Source organism: Pseudorca crassidens, chromosome 15 (genome assembly GCF_039906515.1).
Source record: "Pseudorca crassidens isolate mPseCra1 chromosome 15, mPseCra1.hap1, whole genome shotgun sequence".
NCBI classification, from domain to species: domain Eukaryota; kingdom Metazoa; phylum Chordata; class Mammalia; order Artiodactyla; family Delphinidae; genus Pseudorca; species Pseudorca crassidens.
The window spans coordinates 70,677,719-70,700,188 of NC_090310.1; the positions used below are offsets into that span (position 1 = coordinate 70,677,719).

The following is a 22,470-nucleotide window of genomic DNA, read 5'->3' on the forward strand; positions in this document are numbered from 1 at the left end:
CTGTATGTCTTCGTTAATAATTTTTAATACTAGGTACATGTTGAAACAATATTTATGATATATTGGGTTAAATACAGTCTTAAAATTAATTTTATCTTTTCTTTTCACTTTTTCAATGTGGTTCCTAAAACATTTTAAATCACACATGTGGCTCGCATTATACTTCTATTAGACAGTGCTGCTCTAGATGCTCTGAACTCAGGCCACCAGGCAACAGCTGACACGGGGGGTTCAGTGACAGTCTGCAAGCTCCCTTCCTTTTGTGTTTATCATTACAGTGCTTAGGGAGCAGGAGAGAAGTGTGGTTGAGAAGTGAGGTTTTTGAATCAGAGAAGCTCAGGCTTCAGTCTTCAAGACCTGCCCTGTCCAATGCAACAGCCACTAGCCACATATGCCCACTGAGTACTTGAAATGTGGCTGGTGCAAACGGAGATGCACCGGAAGTGTAAAATTCAGACTAGATCTCAAAGACTCGGTACCAAAATAAGTGATGTAAAATATCTCATTAATGACCTTTATATTCATTACATGTTGAAATTTTAATACTTTGATAGTTGGGTTAAATAAAATATATTGTTAAAATAAACTCCAGTTGTTTGTTCATTAATTTTTAATAGTTTTTTAAGAGCAGTTTTAGGTTCACAGAAAAACCTTGTGGCAGGTATAGAGACGTCCCGTACACCCCCAGTTCCCACACATGCACAGCCCCACCCATCATCAACAGCCCCACCAGGCGGTACTTTTGTTACAACTGATGAACGTACAAGGACACATCATCATCAGCCAAAGTCCACAGCTTACATCACAGTTCACTCTTGATGTTGTACATTCTATGGGTCTGAACAAATTTATAACAACATGTATCTACCATTACAGGACCCTATAGAATAGTTTTACTGCCCTAAAAATCCTCTGTGCTCTACCTATTTATCCCTCCTTCCCCCCAACCCCTGGCAACCACTGATCTTTTTACTATCTCCACAGTTTTGCTTTTTCCAGAGTGTCATATAGTTGGACTCATATACCATGTAGCCTTTTTGGATGGGCTTCTTTCACCTAATAATATGCATTTAAGGTTCCTCCATGTCTTTTCGAGGCTTGATGGCTCATGTCTCCTTTATTTTTTAAAACGTTGCTCCTAGAATTTTAAAATGACTTAGGCAGCTCACATTACATTTCTGTTGGATACTTGTTGGCTTGGCACGGGCAGTTTTTCAGAGGCTGGCATCTCCCTGCCTCTCCAGCCACTCAGGTCATGGCTGGCCACCCCGAGTTCCCTGCCCCATGACATGCCAGCCTCGTCGCCTTCACATGTACTAGAGTCTCCTCACTAGACTTTACCTTCCTTTTCCCTGAAGACTAATTCATATTCAGACCCCGTTCAAATATGACATGTTCAGTGAAGCCTTTCTAAACTTCCACTGCACCTAAGTCACCTTTTACAGCACTTTGCACTTTATACTGTAAAATTTTTTTGTTTTTTGGCTGTGCCGCATGGCTTGTGGGATCTTAGTTCCCCAATCAGGGATTGAACCTGGGCCCTCGGCAGTGAAAGCACAGAGTCCTAACCACTGGACCGCCAGGGAATTCCCATACTGTAAATTTTTATGTGCCTGACTTTCCCTTTAGATTTGAGCTCCTTGAAGTTAGGGACCATGTTTTGTTCATCTTTGGGTCCTCGATCCCTAGCACAGAGCCTGACACTCAGTAGGCATTCACAGATGTTGAATGACTAAATGAAGAAAACACTACAAAATTCAGATTATCCTCCAATAAGAGACAAGATATCCACTTAGACATCAGACAGCTCAGAAAAGTATCTTAAATGCAACAAACCAGGCTGCAAAAATATATCAACCAACAGTTAAAACTATTCACAAGCTAACATTTGTTTTTTAAGTCAAATCAACACCGTAATAACATTTACAAAGCGTGTCACAATTGAGAGATGGTAAACCAGTCCCTAATGGTGAGTGGATTCTGATTGGCTTGGAAATGGGGGGGACTAGCTATGGAAACTGAATGGTTAAAACCACATTCCATATCCATTAGCTGACAGCCCAGACCCCACCAGAATAGAGGCCCTGAAACTGAGCCTTTGATGTAGTTTCCAAAGAAAGCCACCAAGATGATTAAAGGGTTGGAAAATGAGATTTATGGGGAATGGCCACAGGAACAGAGACAGTTTTGCCCAGACAAGAGAAAAGGCCAAAGGGTGACTTAATAACCATCTTCAATCATTGTTACTACACAGATGATGGTGACCAGATGGTCTCCATTTCCACCGAAGAAAGAATACTGAAAATGGACTTAAGCTGAAGCATAAGAAAAGCTGTCTAGTTTTAAAGAAAGAACTTAATGGCTAAGAACTAGCTTACAGCAAAGCAGACCCAGGGAGTGTGTGCTACAGTCTTTATTATGCTAAGAAAGCAGCAAGTGGGTAGAGCTTGTTCAGGCCTTCAACAATCCTTTGTTGAGGGCAAATCCTCAACTGGCTAATCATCAAACGAATCACGTAATGCACAACCATAGGAATAGAAAAGAAATAAAGATACGAACATTGAAACACAGCACCCTCTGGTGTACATAACTGTCCTCCAATCAAGGAAGATTCTTGACATATGTATTTCTCAAAATACAGGGTACAAATCATGATAGAGTCCAGAGAAACTTACACCAGACTGGTCCTAATGTTCATTTAATCCCTACATCCATCTGTATCAAGCACCTCCTCTGCACTTCCCCTTTGGTACCAGGAAGGCTCTTACACAGGCAACCTCACTTCTGTGAACACTGAACATGGCTGCATCCCAATCACATTAGAATGTTGAACGCAGACTCTGATACATCAACTGGCACACGAACATCTCACGCTGTACGCCGTTCAGGAGTACGTTATATACAGAGTTAGGGAACACCCGAATGGGGTGCTCCTCTAACGTGTCCCTCTGCTCTGCCATGGTGTACACGGCCCTTCCTTTCCAATCCCTCTTTGTCTCCTGAATGCCAACAGGCCACTTTTTACATCTTCCTAGGCTATATGCTCCAGAGCTTTCTAAGCTCAAAAGGTTTGAGAATCAGTCAGGGATGTTTTGAGGTCCTCCCCGTGTCTTTAGTCATCTTGGTGCTGGGTGGAACCTCATTACATGACACGTACACTTCATTCATGTGACTCACTACTGCTAAAGCAGCTGGTGTGTGTCCTCGATCACTACTGCTAAAGCAGCTGGTGTGTCCTCGATGAATAAATCACAGGCCCTGTGTCCAAGAGCCACAGTCCAGTGGGGGAGATGGATAAATACAGGTGTAAATCGTTGTAGCTCAAAGCTCTAAGTGCTAACAGAGCAAAGAAAAAAGGGAATGGAAACACCAGAGAAGTACTATCTGGGAGTTCCTCAGGACATGAGAGCAGAACTGACATCCTGTGGGAGCAGGTCTCAAAGGGTGAGAGGCATTGCCCAGGCAGAGGAGGCAGGAGCAGGTATCACTCTAGGTGTAAAGATCTAATGGTCCCCAGGCATGTCACCACTGGGAGAACGGAGCCATGTAACACACTACGCCTCCTGTCCCAGGGTCTCCTTGAGGAGGCAGGAGAAATGCACCCGAACAACCTGACCTCTGTACACTATACAAAGCGCATGCCTAAGTGGCAACAAACAAACAAAAATGATGCAGACCAGGTACTGGTCTGATGAAGGTGTGAACGGGCTGGAGTGGCGAGTTCTGCGAGGCAAGGCGTCTGGCTGGAAAGCTCCAACAGGAATTCCCCTGACACCCTCCTCGGCCCCCCTCCGTCCCAGCGAGTCCCATCCTTGCTTGGCGGCTCTCTCCCTTACAGCACTGGCGACAACGCACTGTGACTGTGCGTACAAGCTTCCTCCCCCATGAGGCCATGGGCTGAGACAAGAGCAGTCATCTTTTTATCACTATGCCTCGATCACTCCACACATGTGGAGCTCAAACAAACTGGATGAGTACACCAAGTCATCAGTTCTTACGCGTGATAGGGTTTAAAAGGGCAGAGCCTGGACCTATTACCCCAACACCTTCCCCTATGCAGTTCACCTTGTTTTGTTCTTCCTCGTAAGCTATCCATCCTCACCTGGTTCAGGCTTTCCTATTCTTTCATTCTATCCTCACAAATCAACCCTGACCTTCCAACTGAGGAAAAGGAGCACATATCTGTGTCCCCAGTTAAGAGTGACCTATGTCGGGACTTCCCTGGTGGCACAGTGGATAAGACTCCACGCTCCCAATGCAGGGGGCCTGGGTTCAATCCCTGGTCAGGGAACTAGATCCCACATGCTTGCCGCAACTAAGAGTTCACATGCCACAACTAAGGAGCCCTGGAGCCGCAACTAAGACCCAGCGCAACCAAATAAATATTTTAAAAAGAGAGTGACCTATGTCACATGGAAAACCCACTAAACCAAAGAGGTGACAGGGAAGTGGCTTCCCACACACCCGGAAGAATGTGAGATTACCTCCTCACAAGGGAAAAAGAGAAACCCAACCCGATTACAGTGTAAAAATAGGTCACTGCCTGAATATAGCCCTTTGGGTTACTGGCAGCCAAGCCCCTTTTGCCTCTGGCTCCAGTGTCACAAGAAAGCAGCGGCACCATCTTAGAATAAGGGCTCCACGGCCAGCTGCCAGCCTCGGCCTGGCCTTCCCTCTGGCATCCTAGAACTACTAGGCGCTCAGCAAGCCTCTGTCACGGCTGGCGTGGAAGAGCCAGAGTTGGTAAGTTTTGTTTTGAACAAACTAGGAGGCAATTCAAGGTTGTGCTTATGACAAGTCTCTTTCCCCTGTATCCAGCCACACTTACTTCAGTAGGAAAGAAAGGAAGACTTTCAGTAGCTTGCTTGTACCTAGGCGGGGCCAACAGCAGCCTCTCTTCCATGACAGAGTTGCAATTATGATCACTGTAATGCTTTCCTTGCAGCAAATTCTCTAGGTGTGCATGACTGGAAGAGGTGTCATAATTTTGGTTCTATGGAAAAAAACTGCTGTGGATTGCTTTAAAAAAAAACAAAAAAAGCCTGAGAATTACCGATCAAGAATCAGTGGTAGAACAGAGAAGGTGGGAGTTCCCTGGTAGCCTAGTGGTTAGGATTCCAGGCTTTCACTGCCGTGGCCCAGATTCAATCCCTGGTCGGAGAACTGAGATCCCACAAGAAAAAAAGAACACTGACTGACTGCCACTGGGTTAATCACTGTGGTGACATGCGAAGGGTTACCTGATTGGGCTTAAACACTCAAGGGCCACCCCCGGAGCTGAGGCGGGACCAATCCCTCTCTACCAGAAGACAAAAACATTGTTTGCTATGGGAGGAAGTGGGGAGGTAGAAGACATGGGGGAGGAATGGGGACCATTATAAAGTCCTTCACACATCATCTGGTACTGAATTTGACTCAGATACCCAGTATCGAGGGCAAACGTGAAAGTGCATTTTGTGTTTGTTTGTTTCTGTTTTTTGTTTTTTGGCGCATGGCAGGTGGGATCTTAGTTCCCTAACCAGAGATCGAACCCGCGTCCCTTGAGCTGGAAGCGCGGAGTCTTAACCACTGGACTGCGGGGGAAGTCCTAAAAGTGCATTTTGAGTGATACTTTATCATTTAACAAAGATGAACGTTTATTCCTATACAGAGACAAACTCCCTTGGAAGGTAAACTCAAGAAACGTATGTCTCGGAACTCTACGTAGGGGAAAATAGGTAAAGGTGAGGAGAGCAGTCTGTTTGGAAAGATGCAGTGAAACCCACTCGAACAGGCCATTCTTACACTGATCCTCCAGAAGGCAGAGGACATGACAGTAAATCAAAACCAACTGAAGTTATTTCAGCAGAGGGCTGAGATGAAACGGTCCAGATGCTTCTCTTCAAATGATCTAACTTACTGCAAATAGAGATTGACTTGTCTTAGACGCCTTCTTATATATCAAATTTCTAAAAATTAGCTACAACACTTTAAAAACCTGACCCCTAGAGTTTTTCAAGTTATTGTCATTATCAGGTTATCCTCTGAGAGTGTGTTTGTATGTACATGTGTGTACCTGTCACTTACTTTAAATAAAATATTTGAGGGCTACTAGGTGCTCAGCTCTGTGCTAACAGGGTGGAAATGGGAGGATTAAAGGTCACATCTCTGCCCTCAAGGAGTACAACCACCAGCTGAGTAACATTACTATGTGTCAGGCACTGTGCTAACTGCTTTACATTTATTTCCTCATTTAATTTTATCCTCACAGTGATCCTATGAGCTAAGTATCATCAATGGATTTTCCAAATTAGGAAACCAAAGTTAAATGGCTAAGCAACTTGACTCAGCTCACACAAGCAGCAGGCAACAGCTGGGATTCACACCTAGGTCCTCCTCATTGCAAAACTACACTCTTAACCCACAGCACAAACATCCCGTAAGAGTGAACAGTACAAGACAGTACGTTAGAGTGAAGAGCTCAGTGCTGGGACGCAGGGCTGAGTGCCTCCGGATTCTGGGGAAGCCAAAGAAGGCACATGGTGTGAGGATGAGGATGAGCCATCACATGCTGCTGTCACTCATGTGAGCCGATGCCCAAGTGCCAATACACCATCTGTCCCCTGGCCTCGCACCCATGGCCACCTCCTGTAATATTTCTTCACTCTTAATCATTTATAAAAATGGAAGGCCAGCAACATTTGTGCAGGCCTTAGGATGTTTCATAGCTATCTCCAAGGATGGAATCAGTTCTTCCTTGATGTGCAAAGATTTCCTCTCTGTTCTAGAGATACGACCACATATTGAGGAATTAAGTTTGAAACTCTTTAGGCAAATACTAGATGTTATTTCCACTGCTGATGATTTGTATAACCCTAGCCCTAGCTCTAACCTCTTGGCACTGTGGCAAAAAGTAAATGTAACATAATGTCTGAACAAAATGTGATACTACTTCCTCGGTGCTGGTCTCCGTGTACCAGAAAGTGGTGGGAGTGAATGGAGGCAGTGTCCCTCTCACGCCTCAGCAGCCCCTTTACCAGGCAGCCAGCCGACTTCTGGTTACCTCAGGGCAGGGCAGACCTCCCAACCTCCAGGCTATGGTTCCAGGGCTCCGATGTTCCAAGTGAGGGAGAAATATCTCCTTCTAAAACAGCAGGGAGTCAGAAGCATATGGGATTTCTGCTTCCATGGGATTAGGGGAAAGTATCAATACTCTAGTACTTCTTCAGTGAATAGGATGTGCTGGTACTACGGCTCCTACTCATTCTCATGTAAGGAGCAACACTGAGATGTGATCTGGAACCAGGACTGCTGCTATCAAGGCAATGGGAAACAATTCTGTTTTCAGGGTCACATCTGGGACCCTGGAATCATTTCCAGTTTCAACCTACATTGGACTGATGACTGTGTACCAGGTTCTGAGCAAACATCTCCTTCCTCATAGCTGCAAACAATCCTACGAAATGGACATTATCTCTACCTTACTTGTGTGGACGCCAGGGCTCAGGGAAATAGTTATGTCTATGGTCACAGAGCTGGAGTGTTATAGTTGGGGACCAGACTGAATCTCCTGATGCCAAGTCCAGTGTTCATTCCATGTTATACAAGGTTTGCGGCCTTGGGATATTATTATTATATAAACTGGGGTTTGGATGGTCATCCTCATTACAGCCAAGCTCTCACTTTGCTTTCAAAGGAGAAAGAATAAATCATGTTGAAGGGGGCTATTAGAAGGCCAAGGGCGGTAAGTGTTGCAGTGAATGGACACAAGCCGTGTGGAAACTCTGGGGTGAGAATCAGCTCTGACTGAAGTTGGGATGGAAAGACCTCAGAGAGGTGAGGCCACCCACTGGGCAGGAGGAGCTCTGGGGGTTAACAAAAGCCCCTAAAAGCGCAGACATGGAGAGGAGAGCACAAAGAAAGGGACTCGTGTGGGAAACCCCTTACAGCAGGGCTTCTCAACCTTGGTACTAACATTTTAGATCAGATAATTCTTTGTTCTGGGGGCTGCACTGTAGGATACTTAGCAACATCCCTGACCTTTATCCACTAGGCGCCTGTGGCACCTCCCATCTTGTCCCTTGTTGTGACAATCAAAAAAGTCTCCCGACATTGCCAAACATCCCCTGTTGAGAACCACTGCCTTAGACAGTGATGTGTCAGCAACTGGGGGCTGGCTGGCAGGGGGTCTGGGGAGGAGCAGAGAAAGAAGGGGAGGCCACGAACCTGGCAGGGAAGGGAACAGATGCGTGCCCTGAGTGTCCTCTCGTTAAGCCCTTCAGGTACGGACTCTGACGACATTAGGACAAATGGGGCCAAACATGATCCCAGGATGAGATCCCTTTGAAGGGTGCCCAGCAGGACCCTGGCTGGGAGGAGAACATTTGCAGGAGAGAAAGGGTTCTAGACTAGGCAACTTGCAAAGGGCACCCTTACTCACATACTCTCTTTTCTCCTTTCAGTGAACGGAAGCAAGAGAGGATGACACGGGGAATGCTACAGGAGCCTGGAACTCCCAAACCTATTTGGGAGCTTTAAGGGGACCTCGACTAGGAGGATGAGGGAGCTGCGATTTGCCTGTGACGGCAACACCGTCCTTCCCCCCAGAAGCCATCCCCGACTCCCGCACCTCTCACCCTTGGACCACAGTCGCCCAGGAAAAGCGGAAAGGAATTGGGATACTTATCCTGGGAGACAGGAAGCAAAAAGGAGAAAGGGGGTGAAGATGAAAGAATTTCGAGCTTCAAGAGAGATATACTGACAGAGTTCACAAAGGGGACCATGTTTCTCAGCGAGGTAACAACAAAGTAGAACTGGGTCTGGGGGTTTGAGGAAAGGAAAGAGGCAGAGAAATTAATATTTACAAAATGTCCACTGAGTGCCAGTTCTGGGCAAGGCCCACTGCATGAGTTACACGTTCGGGTTTCACAGCATCATTCAATACCTATGTGCAGTGTGGGCATTACAATCTTTTTAGAGCAGAGGAAAGTAAGGTGTAGGGAGGCGAGGAATTTCTCTTTGTTCCCGGCCGGAGGGGCCTCCCCAAATGACCAGGGGCCCCAGGCATGGTTGGCGAGTCCCCCTCCCCCCTCTGCTGTGCCTCCTCCCCTCGGCTCCAGGGCCCACAGCCTCTTGCTCCCCTTGCTTGCCTGCCTGCCTGCTCCACTGGACTGAGGCTGTCAGGGGCTGTGTTTTGGGTTCTGCATGTCCAGCATCTCCTTACGTGCCGGGCATGGGCCTGCATCCGCGAAGGAAGCACGCAAGAGTTAATGCGGAGGCAAACAAAGAGCCGTGAGGCCCAGCTGTGTGAGCTGAGGGCAGATGCAATGAGCACACCCGTTACATAAGTGCTTCTCCTGCTCTGCTCAGGCCCGGGAGGAGAGCGGGGCTCTTGCCTCCCCTGTGCTATATATAATCTCTGTTTTGGCAGAGGAGCTTGCTACAGTTCCACAGCTCACTCACAGGAGATACTCATGTTTTCTTAAGAATCCAGCAAATTTTCTTTGACTAGTGATGCCACAAAATAATAAGACAGACTTGGTGTAAGGTTTAGACACTTTTCCCACATTCCCAGCATTTTTCTCCCTCAAAAACAGTATTTCTGGTTCCACTTCAAGAAGCAAAGGAAGGGTGAAAATGAGATGGCAAAGAGACAGCTTGCAACATCCCATAATTACAGCCTTTGATGCTGGAACCTCAAGGCTCCAATCCCAGATGGGACAGTGTTTCCCTTTTCGAGGCTCCAATCCCGGATGGGACAGTTACCCTTTGGTAACTAAACAGGGGCTGATCCATTAACCAAGAATATGTCCCCCCCAACACCTTTTTTTCTGGCTGCACGGCTTGTGGGATCTGAACTTCCCAACCAGGGACTGAACCCGGGCCCTTGGCAGTGGAAGCATGGGGTCCTAACCACTGGACCGCCAGGGAAGGCCCCAAGAATAAGTGTTTGATACAGAGTGGGCCAGGTTTGTTTCTGATTCTTTCTCACCTTCCTCGTAAGCCCTTACCCTGGAATCCATGACCGCATGACTATAGAATGAATATTTCATAGAATCATTCATTTATCCTGGGACTTAATTGAAGATAAGTTCTACTTAGTTAACCCCTTCTTTAGCTGTAGTAGATTTACCTGAAAAATGTTTTCTGAGACCTTTAAAAACATATATTTACTAAAAATCACCACATTAACTTCATGTTAGTCCTAAAAGGTTCTCTAATTACTGAAAGCCATAGTTCATTATTCTAATACAAACTGTTATAACACATACTCACTTGAACATTAAAACATGACATTTCCTTTAAGTATAAACAGTCCTTTAACTTTTTACCAATTTGGTTGGGACTTCCTCCAGATCAATTCTTCCAAAATGATGCATTTTTAAGAAATAAAATCATGAACCTGATGTTTTCATAAGATGACAGGTTAAGAAGAAAAATAGGCTTTTAAAATGTTAATTTTATTAACATTAATACTAATATCTAAGTATTAGCAGAGCTATTATTTATAAGCATAGCTCCTATAGTGAGTATGTAGACACTGTGAGACTTGCTGACAGTGGGCAGCTCAGTTCTAGCAGGTTCTATTCCAAGGTGGCCTGTCACTATAGTGGGAGTCAGATAAACCTGAGGCCCAGCCCTGACTCAGCAACTTCCTAGTGCAGGTCACTTGGGTCTTGGGTGATGTATTTAACCTCCCAAACCTCAGTTTTCTTTTATAAAATGGGAACGGTATCAGTGTATATAGGGTAAAGTTCACTTCAAAAAATAAACAAGACAGTCTATGGGAAAGCATCCTGGACAGGCATGTTGACAGTCAGGCAGAAGTCTCAGGCTTCCTGCCTCCTCACTCCCTGCACTGTCCCATCACCAAGGTGGCCCCTCTGCACGGTTTCTGAGTACTGACCTTCTCCTCTCACCTGCAAACAGCTGTGGTGACTTCAGTGACCTACACCGCCTGTATATACACTTGCCCCTTCCCCCTGTTAGCCTTTAGACACACAGATCACTGTCTTCAGTGATTCCCTGCAGCATAAAGTCCACCCACTTGAGCCTGGTGTCATGGTCCCTTCTTAGTCTGGCCCAACCCACCCTTTCTGAGCTCATGGTCCCTTGCAAACCCAAGTCTTCCCACTCCAACTCTGCCCATCGCCCTGCTTCAAAACTCTTACACAGCCTCCACGGCCTACAGTATAAACTCCAAACTGCTTCATGTGGCATCTGAGACATGTTATCTGGTCCCTGCCCATCTCCAGTTTCACTGGCCACCACTCCTTTGCCTCCTTGTACTTTATAGCCAAGCAATTCTACTTACAGTACCGGAACCTTATGTTGTCTCATCACTCTTCAACTTTACACACACTCCCCTTTTTGCCCAGAACACCCTCCTCCTCTCATCTATTTGGCAAAGTCCTAGACAGTTTTTAAATGGCCCCACTTCTGTGACAGTCTGTCAAGTACTGACTGTGTCTCGTACCTTTGTCTGTTACTGCACCTGCCATGTTGTAATTATTTTTCATGTTTTCTTGTAATTCACTAGACCACTATAAATATCTTCTTTGGGGGGTGAACCCAGGACTTGGTCTTACACAGAGCAGCACTCAGGAAATATTTACAGTGTTGAGCCGAAAAAGCTTCCAAGCTGGTGGGAAGAGCCACTGAAATGCAGGGGCTGCGACCTACCAGAGCAGCCTGCCGCTATGAGAGTAGGCAGAGGGAGAGTTTAACAGAATTCCCATTGAAAATGGTAAAATAGTGGTGACTGCCAGAGCTCAGAAAAAGAAACCCTTTTTATGTGGTTATAACTCTAACAAGTCAATTACATTTACCTAAAGCCAGTGGAACTCCAAACTGTATTTTTCTCCCCATAGCTTCATTCTTTTATAAAGTTCCCTTGCTCTGTGCAATGATCATGGGCAATCGCGTTTGCAGTTTTCGGCGATGCCAGTTCATGGCTATGTTTTTCTGTTCACTGAACTGGCTCATTTCTTCAGAACAAACTGTTCTGCACTGAAGCAGGAATTGGCTGGGTTCTAACAAAAAGATTTTTCCCCCCTGACAGTGTTTTTGCAAAAGACCCAAGTCAATTTATAGCCAAGTAACAAAAGGTCAGAAAGGTTAGTCAAGCAATGGGCGTAATTCCTGTGTGTCACAGCCAATAAAGGAAATGGGTGGGAATAAATAGTATGCAATTTTAACCTGAAATTATTTGTGCAAAACTATTATTGTAAACTATACAAAGGGACCCATGGCTTCCAATAAAAAGGATTTCCCACTCTGATTTTTCTTAAGACACATTTACTGTGGAAGAACTGAGATGACCTCGAATTCCTCATTTGCAAATGGAAAAATGTCAAAAACTTTTTCACACTAATTTATGAAAAAACTTGGCCACTGTTTTGCAGCCCTGAAATAGAAATATTCACATAAAAAATTACATATCTCCCAGTTAAATCACAATTAAATACAATCTGCAGGGCTGAATTTAATACAAAATCTTTGCCAAAAGAGAAAATTAACCAAAAGAGAGGCTGAGAAAAGGGCTCTAAAAAGGTCATAGTTTATCTGTTTTAATCATGCTAGAAGTGTGACAAACTACTGCATTATTCAACGAGCATAAGAACAACAAGAAATGCCTGCCTTTAAAGCAGACACGAAGAGCTGACATCACAGCCAAGCAAACGGAAGACAGATGAGTAACAGCCTGCACTGGGAGGCCAACCAGGCCCAGGCTTGTGGGTCTGTGGAGTAAGGAAGCCTTTCAAATTTCAAGGCCGATGGAACCACCCCCCACACCCCATCATCACGATGTCTATAGTAGTCACCATTTAAAACAACCTAATCAACCAAAAGATGAATGGTTAAATAGAACACTGTCACAGTCCGGGACAAGATGCTGTAAACCATTTCTCCCCCAGCCTCCTTGCTAAGTACAACTATAAACTCTGGAAATAATACAAGAGGCAACCAAAGAAGAAGTCTGAAAGGGGGGAAAAGGAAGGTGAACAAGTTAGGGATCCCAGGGCTAAAGGAACAACACAGCAGCAGGGCATCCTATGACTCCCCTATCCAACTGAAGAAGGTGGCCCAAGCCAAATGTTTCCCAAGTCCCAGTGTAGCAACATAAGGCAGCTCAGGAAGGCTTATCCTTCCCTATGACACAACGGGAGTTCTGCGGACAACACCAGGCCAGCTGGCAGCACCAACAAGGAGGATAGTTCAGGATCCCACTGATATTAAAACAATCTGGGAAAACACTCTCCCTCCCTGCAGGGCCCCCAGGAAGTACTCTTTATTCCAGCAGGATGGAGACTTCTTTCTTCCACCTGAAGGCACCAGGCAGCATGGCCTGGGGAAACTTCTTCCTTCCATCAGATAGCACCAGCAGGGCCCAGTGGGAGCCCCAGCTGCACCAGATAAACCAAGCAGACCAAAACAGTAACAGCAAAGCCTCTGAAAAGTAAATCATCATTGGAATCACAGCCCACAACAATAGATCCCAACCTGTGTGCTAAACCTAAAGAGAGTGACTTCCTGGTAAAACAAAAGGTTTAAATAGGACCCAGAGTTTCCTAACATAATAGACAAAATGTCCAGAACAGAATGGAAAATTCCCTTCCTACCAAGAACCAGGAAACTCACAACCTGAATGAGAAAAGACGATCAACCGACACCAATACCACGATGAATCTGATGTTGGAATCAGTTTACAAAGAATTTTAAAGCAGCCCTCACAAAAATGCTGCAACAAGCAATTACAAATTCTCTAGAAATAAATGAAAAACTAGAAAAACTCATCAAAGAAACAGAAGTTATAAAAAGGACCAAATACAAATTATAGAACTGAAAGACATAATAATAGAAATAAAAACTTGCTAGATAGGCTTAATAATAGAGATGACAGAGGATAAAAATCAATGAACTTGAAGACAGATCAGTAGAGCTTACCCAATGTGAACAAAAGAGAGAAGACAGACTGAAAACAAATGAACAGAGCTTCAAGAACTTGTGAGACAGTAACAAAAGATCCAATGTTCATATCATCAGAGTCCCAGAAGGAGAATAAAAAGAAAGGGGCTGAAAGAGTATTCAAAAAGATAATGGCTGAGAATTTCCCAAACCTACAGCTTCAAGAAGCTGGGCAAACCTCAAATAGGTAAGTTCAAAGAAATCCATGACAAGACACATGATGATTAAATTTCTGATAATTAAAGACAAAGAAAAACCCTTGAAAACTGAGAAAAACAACCCATTGTCTATAAGGGAACACCAATTCAAAGGACAACAGATTTCTCATTTGAAACCACAGAGGCCAGAAGGAAGTAGCACAATATTTTCAACACTGAAAGAAAAGAACCGTCAACCATGAATTCTATATCTGGGGAAACTATACCTCAAGACTGGAGGGGAAAAGACATTCTCAGACTAAGGAAAACTAAAAGAATGTGTAGCTAGAAGACCTACCCTTAAAGAACGGCTAAAGGAAGTTCTTCAAAGAGAAAGGAAATGATAAAAGAAGAAATCTTGGCATATCAGTTAGGAATAAGGAACAGAAAAAGAAAATGAGTATATACAATAGGCTATCCTTCTCCTCATGAGTTTTATATCATATTTAATGACTGAAACAAAAATTATAATACCACCTGATGCTCAAGATAATTATATTTAGAAGTGGGGATTAAAGGGACCTAGATGGAAGTAAGGTTTCCACATTTCACTCAAAGTGGTGAAACGCTGATACCAGTAGACTGTTACAAGTCAAATATGTATCTTGTAATACTCAGAGCAACCACTAAGAAAATGATACAAAGAGATACACTCAAAAACATTACAAGTAAGATAAAATCCTTTAAAATGTTCAAGTCACCCAGAGAAAGGCAAGAAAAGAGAAACCGGAAGCAAAACAAATAATAAAATGGCAGATTAAAATCTTAATATATAAATAAATACCTTAAATGTAAATGGTCTAAATACACCAATTAAAAAGTAGAAACTGTCAGAATGGATAACTATATGCTGTTCACACGAAACTCACTTCAAATTCAATGAGATAAGTAGGCTGAAAACCGAGTGCTGTCCATATAGTAGATGGAATATCAATAGCTCTTTTAAATTGTGCTTATGAATAATTTTCATGATATAGGAAAATGTTTAGAATATTACATTTTATAAGACGTGATAATTAAATAAGTAAATATTTTCAAAACAAGACGCAAAATGTATATATAGCATGACTTCACACTGTATGTAAACAATTTATAAATAAATGCCTCAAAAGAATGCATGTTAGGGTACCACCCGCAAGAATCTCAATTATCTTCATTATGCTTTCTTATATTTTTCAGATTTCTACCATAGAATGAATGGCTTTTATAATCAGAAAACAACATTATGTTTTAAAACTTCTCTTCAATTAAAGTAGTCTATTAAAGATAACTGCTGCGTTCTGAAGAACCTAGGGGCAGGACAGGAATAAAGACGCAGACGTAGATAATGGACTTGAGGACACAGGGAAGGGGAAGGGGAAGCTGGGAGAAAGTGAGAGAGTGGTATGGACATATATACACTACCAAATGTAAAATAGCTAGCTAGTGGGAAGCAGCCGCATAGCACAGGGAGATCAGCTCGGTGCTTTGTGAACCCCTAGAGGGGTGGGATAGGGAGGGTGGGAGCGAGATGCAAGAGGGAGGAGATATGGGGACATATGTGTATGTATAGCTGATTCACTTTGTTTTAAAGCAGAAACTAACACACCATTGTAAAGCAATTATACTCCAATAAAGATGTTAAAAAAAAAAGATACAGTTATCAAAAAAAAAAAAAGATAACTGCTGCTGCCTGGGGAGGAAGAACTAATATTTATCATTGGCAGCCACCATTAACGTGGCTCTTTCTACTGGTGAGTTGGCCGCCTCTCCCTTTCCTGCTCCCCAGAGGACCAAAGGTACAAGGCAGAAGGCCTGAAAGACTCAGAAAGTGCTCTCTCTGCAAGCTTTGTACATGGGATCCAGGAGATGAGGGTAGGAAGGGGGAGGGAACTGACAGATAGGGACAGCAGAGCAGGACTGCTAGAAACCTGCCTCATGTCCAGTGGTCTCCAGAGTCACTGCTGTAGGTCTCCACAGGCCTGACCACCGAGTTGGGTCCCATGATTCTTCACTCCATCACCCAAGGCCACACGAGCATGTCTTGGTCCTCACAGCCCAACAGAGCCTAACACGAGGATCATCCCACCACGCTGGAGGCCACAGTACAGAAGAGGAAATTCTTCTATTTGATATTGCCAAGTCGGTATCAATTTAACACCCCTGTCTTCCTTTCTTTTTCAAAGTCTCTCTCTAATTTTATCCAGGAGCCCAGTGATAAGCTTCCTAGTATAACAGACCCAACCCTTTTTCTGACATTTCAAGTAAGAAAACTCAAAATAATCTTCAATTCTTCCTTACCCTTTATTTGTATATCCAATCTATTATCATGAAGTAGATTCAACATAGAATGCAGAAGGTAGCAGATATAATGATTTCTAAGATTCCCTATCAGAGATTTGTAATTCTTTTACCAAAGATTACCTTTACCCTTTCTTAATGCAATGAATAAACAAACCCTCTTAAAGTCAAAGTCGAAATCTCTGACCAAGGCTCCTTCATGTATAAGATGCTTCCTTGTTGATTCAACAGGCAATGGGACCATTTCAAGACTTCCCACTGTTATGACCAATTCTGGAAAAGTTGCCTTTTTCTCTTACTGAGGACATGGAATCCCATCTCTATGGCCATACAGGATAACTCAAAGCCAACCTTGATTTTATAGCACTTTGCAAACTCTGCAGGACTATTTCAGTGCCTCCGCCTTTGCCATCTCCCATATCTAAACTACGCACATGATGAGGTAACACAATTTTACAAATACTTGAGCACGTACTGGTGACCATGCTAACTTTTTTTTTTTTTTTTTTTTGCGGTACGCGGGCCTCTCACTGTTGTGGCCTCTCCCGTTGCGGAGCACAGGCTCCGGACGCGCAGGCTCAGCAGCCATGGCTTACGGGCCCAGCCGCTCCGCGGCATGTGGGATGTTCCCGGACCGGGGCACGAACCCGTGTCCCCTGCATTGGCAGGCGGACTCTCAACCACTGAGCCACCAGGGAAGCCCCATGTTAACTTTTTAAATAAACTTTTGATTTGCCTGTTGTCTTGCTTTTTTGGGGCTAGAGTGGAAAAAGCATGGACTCTGGAGTCAAAGAGTATCCCTATTACTTATTAGCCACATAACTTTGCAGCCTCTTCATCTATAAAATGGAAATAAGTATGCATACCTCTTATGAGGATTAAGTAATATATTACTTATAAAAGTGCCTAGCATATCATAGGTGCTCTCTTGGATCATTCCTACCTTAGTTTCTTTTTTTCCAACTACTTCTCGTTTATGATTTATGCTTTATGCTTTTATGGACCTAAATGAGTCACCTTAAATTCTTATGGAACAAAAAAAAAGCACATAAAAATACAACATAAAAATAGTAGACGCTCTGCTGGGAAGTAGGGGTGGGCACTGACTGGGAAGGGATATGAGGCAACTTTCTGGATAATGATACCCTCCTAGGAGTTTGGGTTACACAGGTGTATGCATTTGTCAAAACTCAGCAAATGTACAGTTAAAATTTAACTACAATGAAATGTACCAATCTTACCTCAAAAGAAAAAAAAACTATAAACAAATAACGACCTCTACTTAGTGATAGGCATGCTGAAGCACTGAGAGGGAATGCATAAAAAATAGGATGGACAGACGGCTGGACAGAGGAACAGGAAGCACAGAGTAAAATGTTAATGGTCAAACCTGGTGGTGGGTGGATGGCTGCCCACTGTAAAATCTTTTCAATTTTGCAGTATGTTTGAAATTTTTCATAATAAAATGTTGGGAAAACATATGCTATGGAAAAGAATGGAAGGCACTCAATACACATTAGTTCTCTTCCCGAATCCTCTCCCTTATCTTCATGCATCCATTTGTTCATTTACCTGCAAACATTTCCTAGGCACACACCGCAGAACCGCCTAGTACAAGTTGCTTAACCCCAAGCCCTCTGAATACGTTTCCTCATCTGTGGAATAATAACTACATGTGCCTCATGGGGTTTCTGTGAGGATTAAGATGATAAACATATAATGCTTAAGCTCAGTACCTGCCCTGTAGCTGGTGCTCGACAAAAGCTAGCTATGATTATGTCAGTATTACATAAAGAGCCCAGGCATTATAGTGTATTATTCTAGTAGCAAGTAGTGGCTAGAAGCCCTGACCCCTAACTGACTGCTTGGGTTCAAATTCCAACTCTACCACTTTGTAGCTTTGGGCAAAATCCTTAACCTTTCTGTGCCCCAGTTTCCTATTCTGTGAAAAAGGGATAAGTGTTCTCTTTCATGGGGTTATTAAGACAATTCAACATGATAATATATACAAAATGCTTAGACAGTGGCTGGAACTGTATAAGCGCTCAATCAATGTGAGCAAACTCACTATGCCGGATATTTAGAGAATATGGAGATGAATGGAATGCATAAGTCCCTGACACCTCAAGGAGCCGACTATCCAGGAGAGGAGAAGGCCATGTCAGCAGAAGCATCACAAAGTGGTGCGCGCTGTGTGCCATAGGGAACCTGATACTATGGGCTTGGGATACCGGAAAAACAGACTGATGATAATGACCGAGGAAGACCAAGGAAGGCCTCAAGGTAGTGGCACTGGGTGACCTGGAACCTGAGGGCAGAGACGGGGAAGAAAAAGGTTGGTAATGTGAAAATACATGGTACAGAGAACTTAATAAAAGATAGGTAGGGGCGGGTTAAAAGATTTGAGGCTGGAAAGAGATTGGGATCAGATGGCAGAAAGCTCTGCTGATGAATGTGGACTTTGTTCTGCAAAAGTACTTTGAAAAAATGATCATCCATTCATATATTCCATGGATTAGAAGAGGTGAGTCTTCAAAATGTTGACCAAAAAAAAAATTCTTGATTTTTCTATCTGATAAATAACAAATACTGCTAATCATTTATCCACTGCACTCTTTATGTAAAGTAACTAAAAATTCATTACAATAACTATTTTACCAATTCACGGCATCTCTACTGGATAAGAAGGCCCAGAGCCTCTGGAAGGAGGGCCAGGGAAAAGCTTACTAACAGCGTTGTGGAATCAAGTTAGTTAGCACCACTCTAACTGGTCATTGCTTTGAGGTTCAGTTTGGAATCTGACCCAAGATATTAAATTCAGGAAGGGAGAAAAGTCCAGGCAGCAGCAGAGAAGGGCTGGCTCCCTTTGGATGCTGCCAGCTGGCTACGCTGCGCCTCTCAGAGCTCACTCTGCCTTGGTAAACACGTTTCTGATGGCCGTAGGCACTGAGCAAACCCGCTAAGCCTTACCCAAGTGTCTTCAGCATCAAAGCCTGAGGGGAGCGGCCAGGGGACGGGGAAGGTTTTACGATTAAAGGCAGCAAATGCTGCTTCCAAATTATGTAATTTAAATATATGAACCACCCATGAAAACACCTCTTCTTTCTAGCACTATTGGAAGGAAATTAAAATAACATAAAACATATACGGTGAGGTTTAAAAGTTACAGGATTATCTACAGGGAAACTTTTATCTTCGTGTGGACCAGGTCCTTTTAGCGGAGGCACCTTTGAATGGGCTGGTGCGCTGGCCGGCTCCGGCTCGGAGGCACAGTCTCCTGGCCTGCGGGCTCTGTGAGGAGCTCAGCTGTCTTGCTCCTCTGTGTTCTCAGGGCCTAATACAGTGCCTGGCCTGCAAAGGGTGCTCACAAAATCTTTGTTAACTCAATAAGTAAATGATCTAGTCCCCAGCTTTATAAGTTCAGAAATATGATTTGTTTTAGTTCACTGAGATTATTAAATTCTTAACTGAGTGGGGGTAGAATTGGTTTAATACCAACCAAACTCAATGGAGACACGTTAGATCTTACCCCACCCTCCCATTTTAGAGGGGGTATAGCTTTCCAGGAGCCCCACTGCTTCTGAAATTTACCCAGAATTGTCCTTTCCTAACATGAGGGCACCTGGGAAACAGAATCCCTAATCAGGTGGTTGCCTGAGGAACAAATTTAGAACTTCTAAGAAGGTTTTCAACCTAGGTATGCAGCAAGCCCAACTTTGCAGCAAGCAGAATGTTTGCCCCAGGCCAGTGTGGCATCTCGTCTCCTGTGGACAGCGTGAGATGCACTCTGACGGAGTGCAACCCTCCACATCCTTCCCAGGCTCCATGCACACTCCCAATGTGGTGTCCCTTTGCAGCATTCTTCATTTGAACAAGTCATGAACCCCTCGCTTTTAAGATTTTTCTGTTTACAGGGCTTTAATTTGGCCTCTAATGACGAAAGAGGGACTTTCATCTCCACATGCCTCCAGAGGATCACTTGGATCTGGTCGTCTCTGCATGGATGTACACCAATTTTCAGGCCATTTTGGGCTCAGCAGCAAATGCTGAGCAGTATCTTCAGAGAACCCCAGGGTACTAAGTGATACCCACCCATAGCTCTGTTTAAGACTGGTTTGGATTTTTTTTTCCCCTAAGTGCAGTATTTTGCACTGTCTAATTTTCTATCCACTTGGCCTCATAAAATTTTCAGAAAAATTTCCCATCAGCATAGCTTTTTACTACTGTACCCTTTAAAAAGGTCTCGGAAATTCAACATATCTGGAATGAGTCTCGAGGCAACACTGTGAGAGGTCATCATTAACAGTTACCCACTTGGAGAAGGGACCATAATTGTAAGCTTTCTTTCCTCTTCTTAAGACAGTTTCTACCCAGAATCAAATAGTTTCTCTATCCCATGATGGCTTTTTACTTAAAAGAAAAATGAGATAGAGAAAAAACAGAAAATTTTAAATTTTGAGCTAATTTTAGACTTACAGAAAAGTTACAAAAATAGTACAGAGAGTTTCCTTATGTCCCTGACCCAGCTTCCCCAAATCTTACATAACCATAGTAACTGAACAGAACCAGGGCATTAATATTGGCACAGTACTATTAACTAAACCAAAGATCTTATTCATATTGCACCAGTTTTTTTCTACTAATGTCCTTTTTCTGTCCCAGGATCCTATCCAGGATCCCCATTGTATTTCGTCGTTATTTCTTAGTCTCCTGTGGTCTGTAACAGCTTATCAGTCTTCCTTGTTATTCATGCCCTTGACACTTTTCTAAAGTATTAATCAGTTATTTTGCTGAATGTCCCTTGATGTGGGTTTGCCTGATGTTTTCTCGTGATTACACTGAGGTTACGCATTTCTGGCAAAAATGCCACAGAAATGATGTTGTGTTCTTCTTAGTGCATCATATCATGGGGTTTCATTGATGTTGCTTGTCTTATTACTGGTGATGCTGACCTTCATCTCTTGGCTAAGGTGCTTTCTGCACTGTAAAGTTACTATCTTTTCTTTCCTTTATAGATAATAAATAAGTTGAAGGAGTTGATTTGAGACTATGCAAATTTCTGGCAAAGGTTTCTTAAAGGATTACTGGCTCCCTCATTCACAAGCCTGCTCGCTTTCCTTAAAAACTCGAAGAGGTTAGCTGATAGTATTTCCCCTTATTATGTTTGTCATGCAAGCATTTTGTTATTACTTTTTTGTTTGTTCAATGAGATTTATTTTTCTTCTACTTGTAAAAAGAGCACATCTTCACTGTCAAAGAAAATATGGCATGTTCATAAACATGGCTTTAGAGATTGGCACCTATCATGGACTGAACGTTTGTGTCACCCTCCCTCCAAATTCATGTTGGAATGCTAACCCCCAATGTGATGGTATGAGGACATGGGGGCTTTGGGAGATAATTAGGTCATCACAGTGGAACCCTCATGAATGGGATTAGTGCCCTTATCAAAGGGACCCTAAAGAGCTCTCTCACCCCTCTCCACCATGCGAGGCTACAAGAAGAAAAAGGCCATCTGCAACCCAGAAGAGGGCCCTCACCAGAGCCCGACCATGCTAGCACCCAGCCACCAGGACAGTGAGAAAAAAATGTCTTTTGTTTATAAGCCACCCCTATTTTGTTACAGCAGCCTGAACTAAAATAGCAACTCTATATATAAATGCAGATATAGATATACAGATATCAGTGAACCTCTTTTCCTCTTTTAATACCACTGGAGTCAGATACCATAGGCTTATTCATTAAGTCCCAGCCCCACCACGGACTTCAGGAAAGTTACTTAATTTGTGTGCTGGTTTGCCCAGCATCTGTTATTTGCTGATGGGATGAGCAAAATTAAATAACATTTTTTGGGAAGAACTATTCAGAAAGGTAGAGGTAAAAATTTTATGGTCTGTGTTTAATGGAAGTCAACTGAACACTGCCATGGGGAAGGTGAGGTCACACAGTAGACATCTGCAACTCCAGATGCCACCTGTGGACAAAGGTTCAGTGTTCACTGCTGAATTCCTTAATGACAGGAAGGACTGCTACATGGTCCCCAGGA

At 43.6% G+C, this 22,470-nt stretch overlaps 1 protein-coding gene across 14 annotated transcripts in view; it reads right to left on the reverse strand.

Annotated features, from left to right (window-relative positions):
• ZHX3 (zinc fingers and homeoboxes 3) overlaps window positions 1-22,470 on the reverse strand; it is a 145,999-nt gene that overhangs the window by 37,112 nt on the left and 86,417 nt on the right. Inside the window, exon 1 of one of the 14 annotated variants that reach the window (XR_010935317.1) lies at window positions 741-916. The exons of the other annotated variants lie outside the window; for them this stretch is intronic. The gene's annotated coding sequence lies outside the window, so the exon portion shown is untranslated. Of the gene's footprint in view, window positions 1-740; window positions 917-22,470 lie in introns of those variants that run through there. 14 annotated transcript variants of the gene reach the window in all.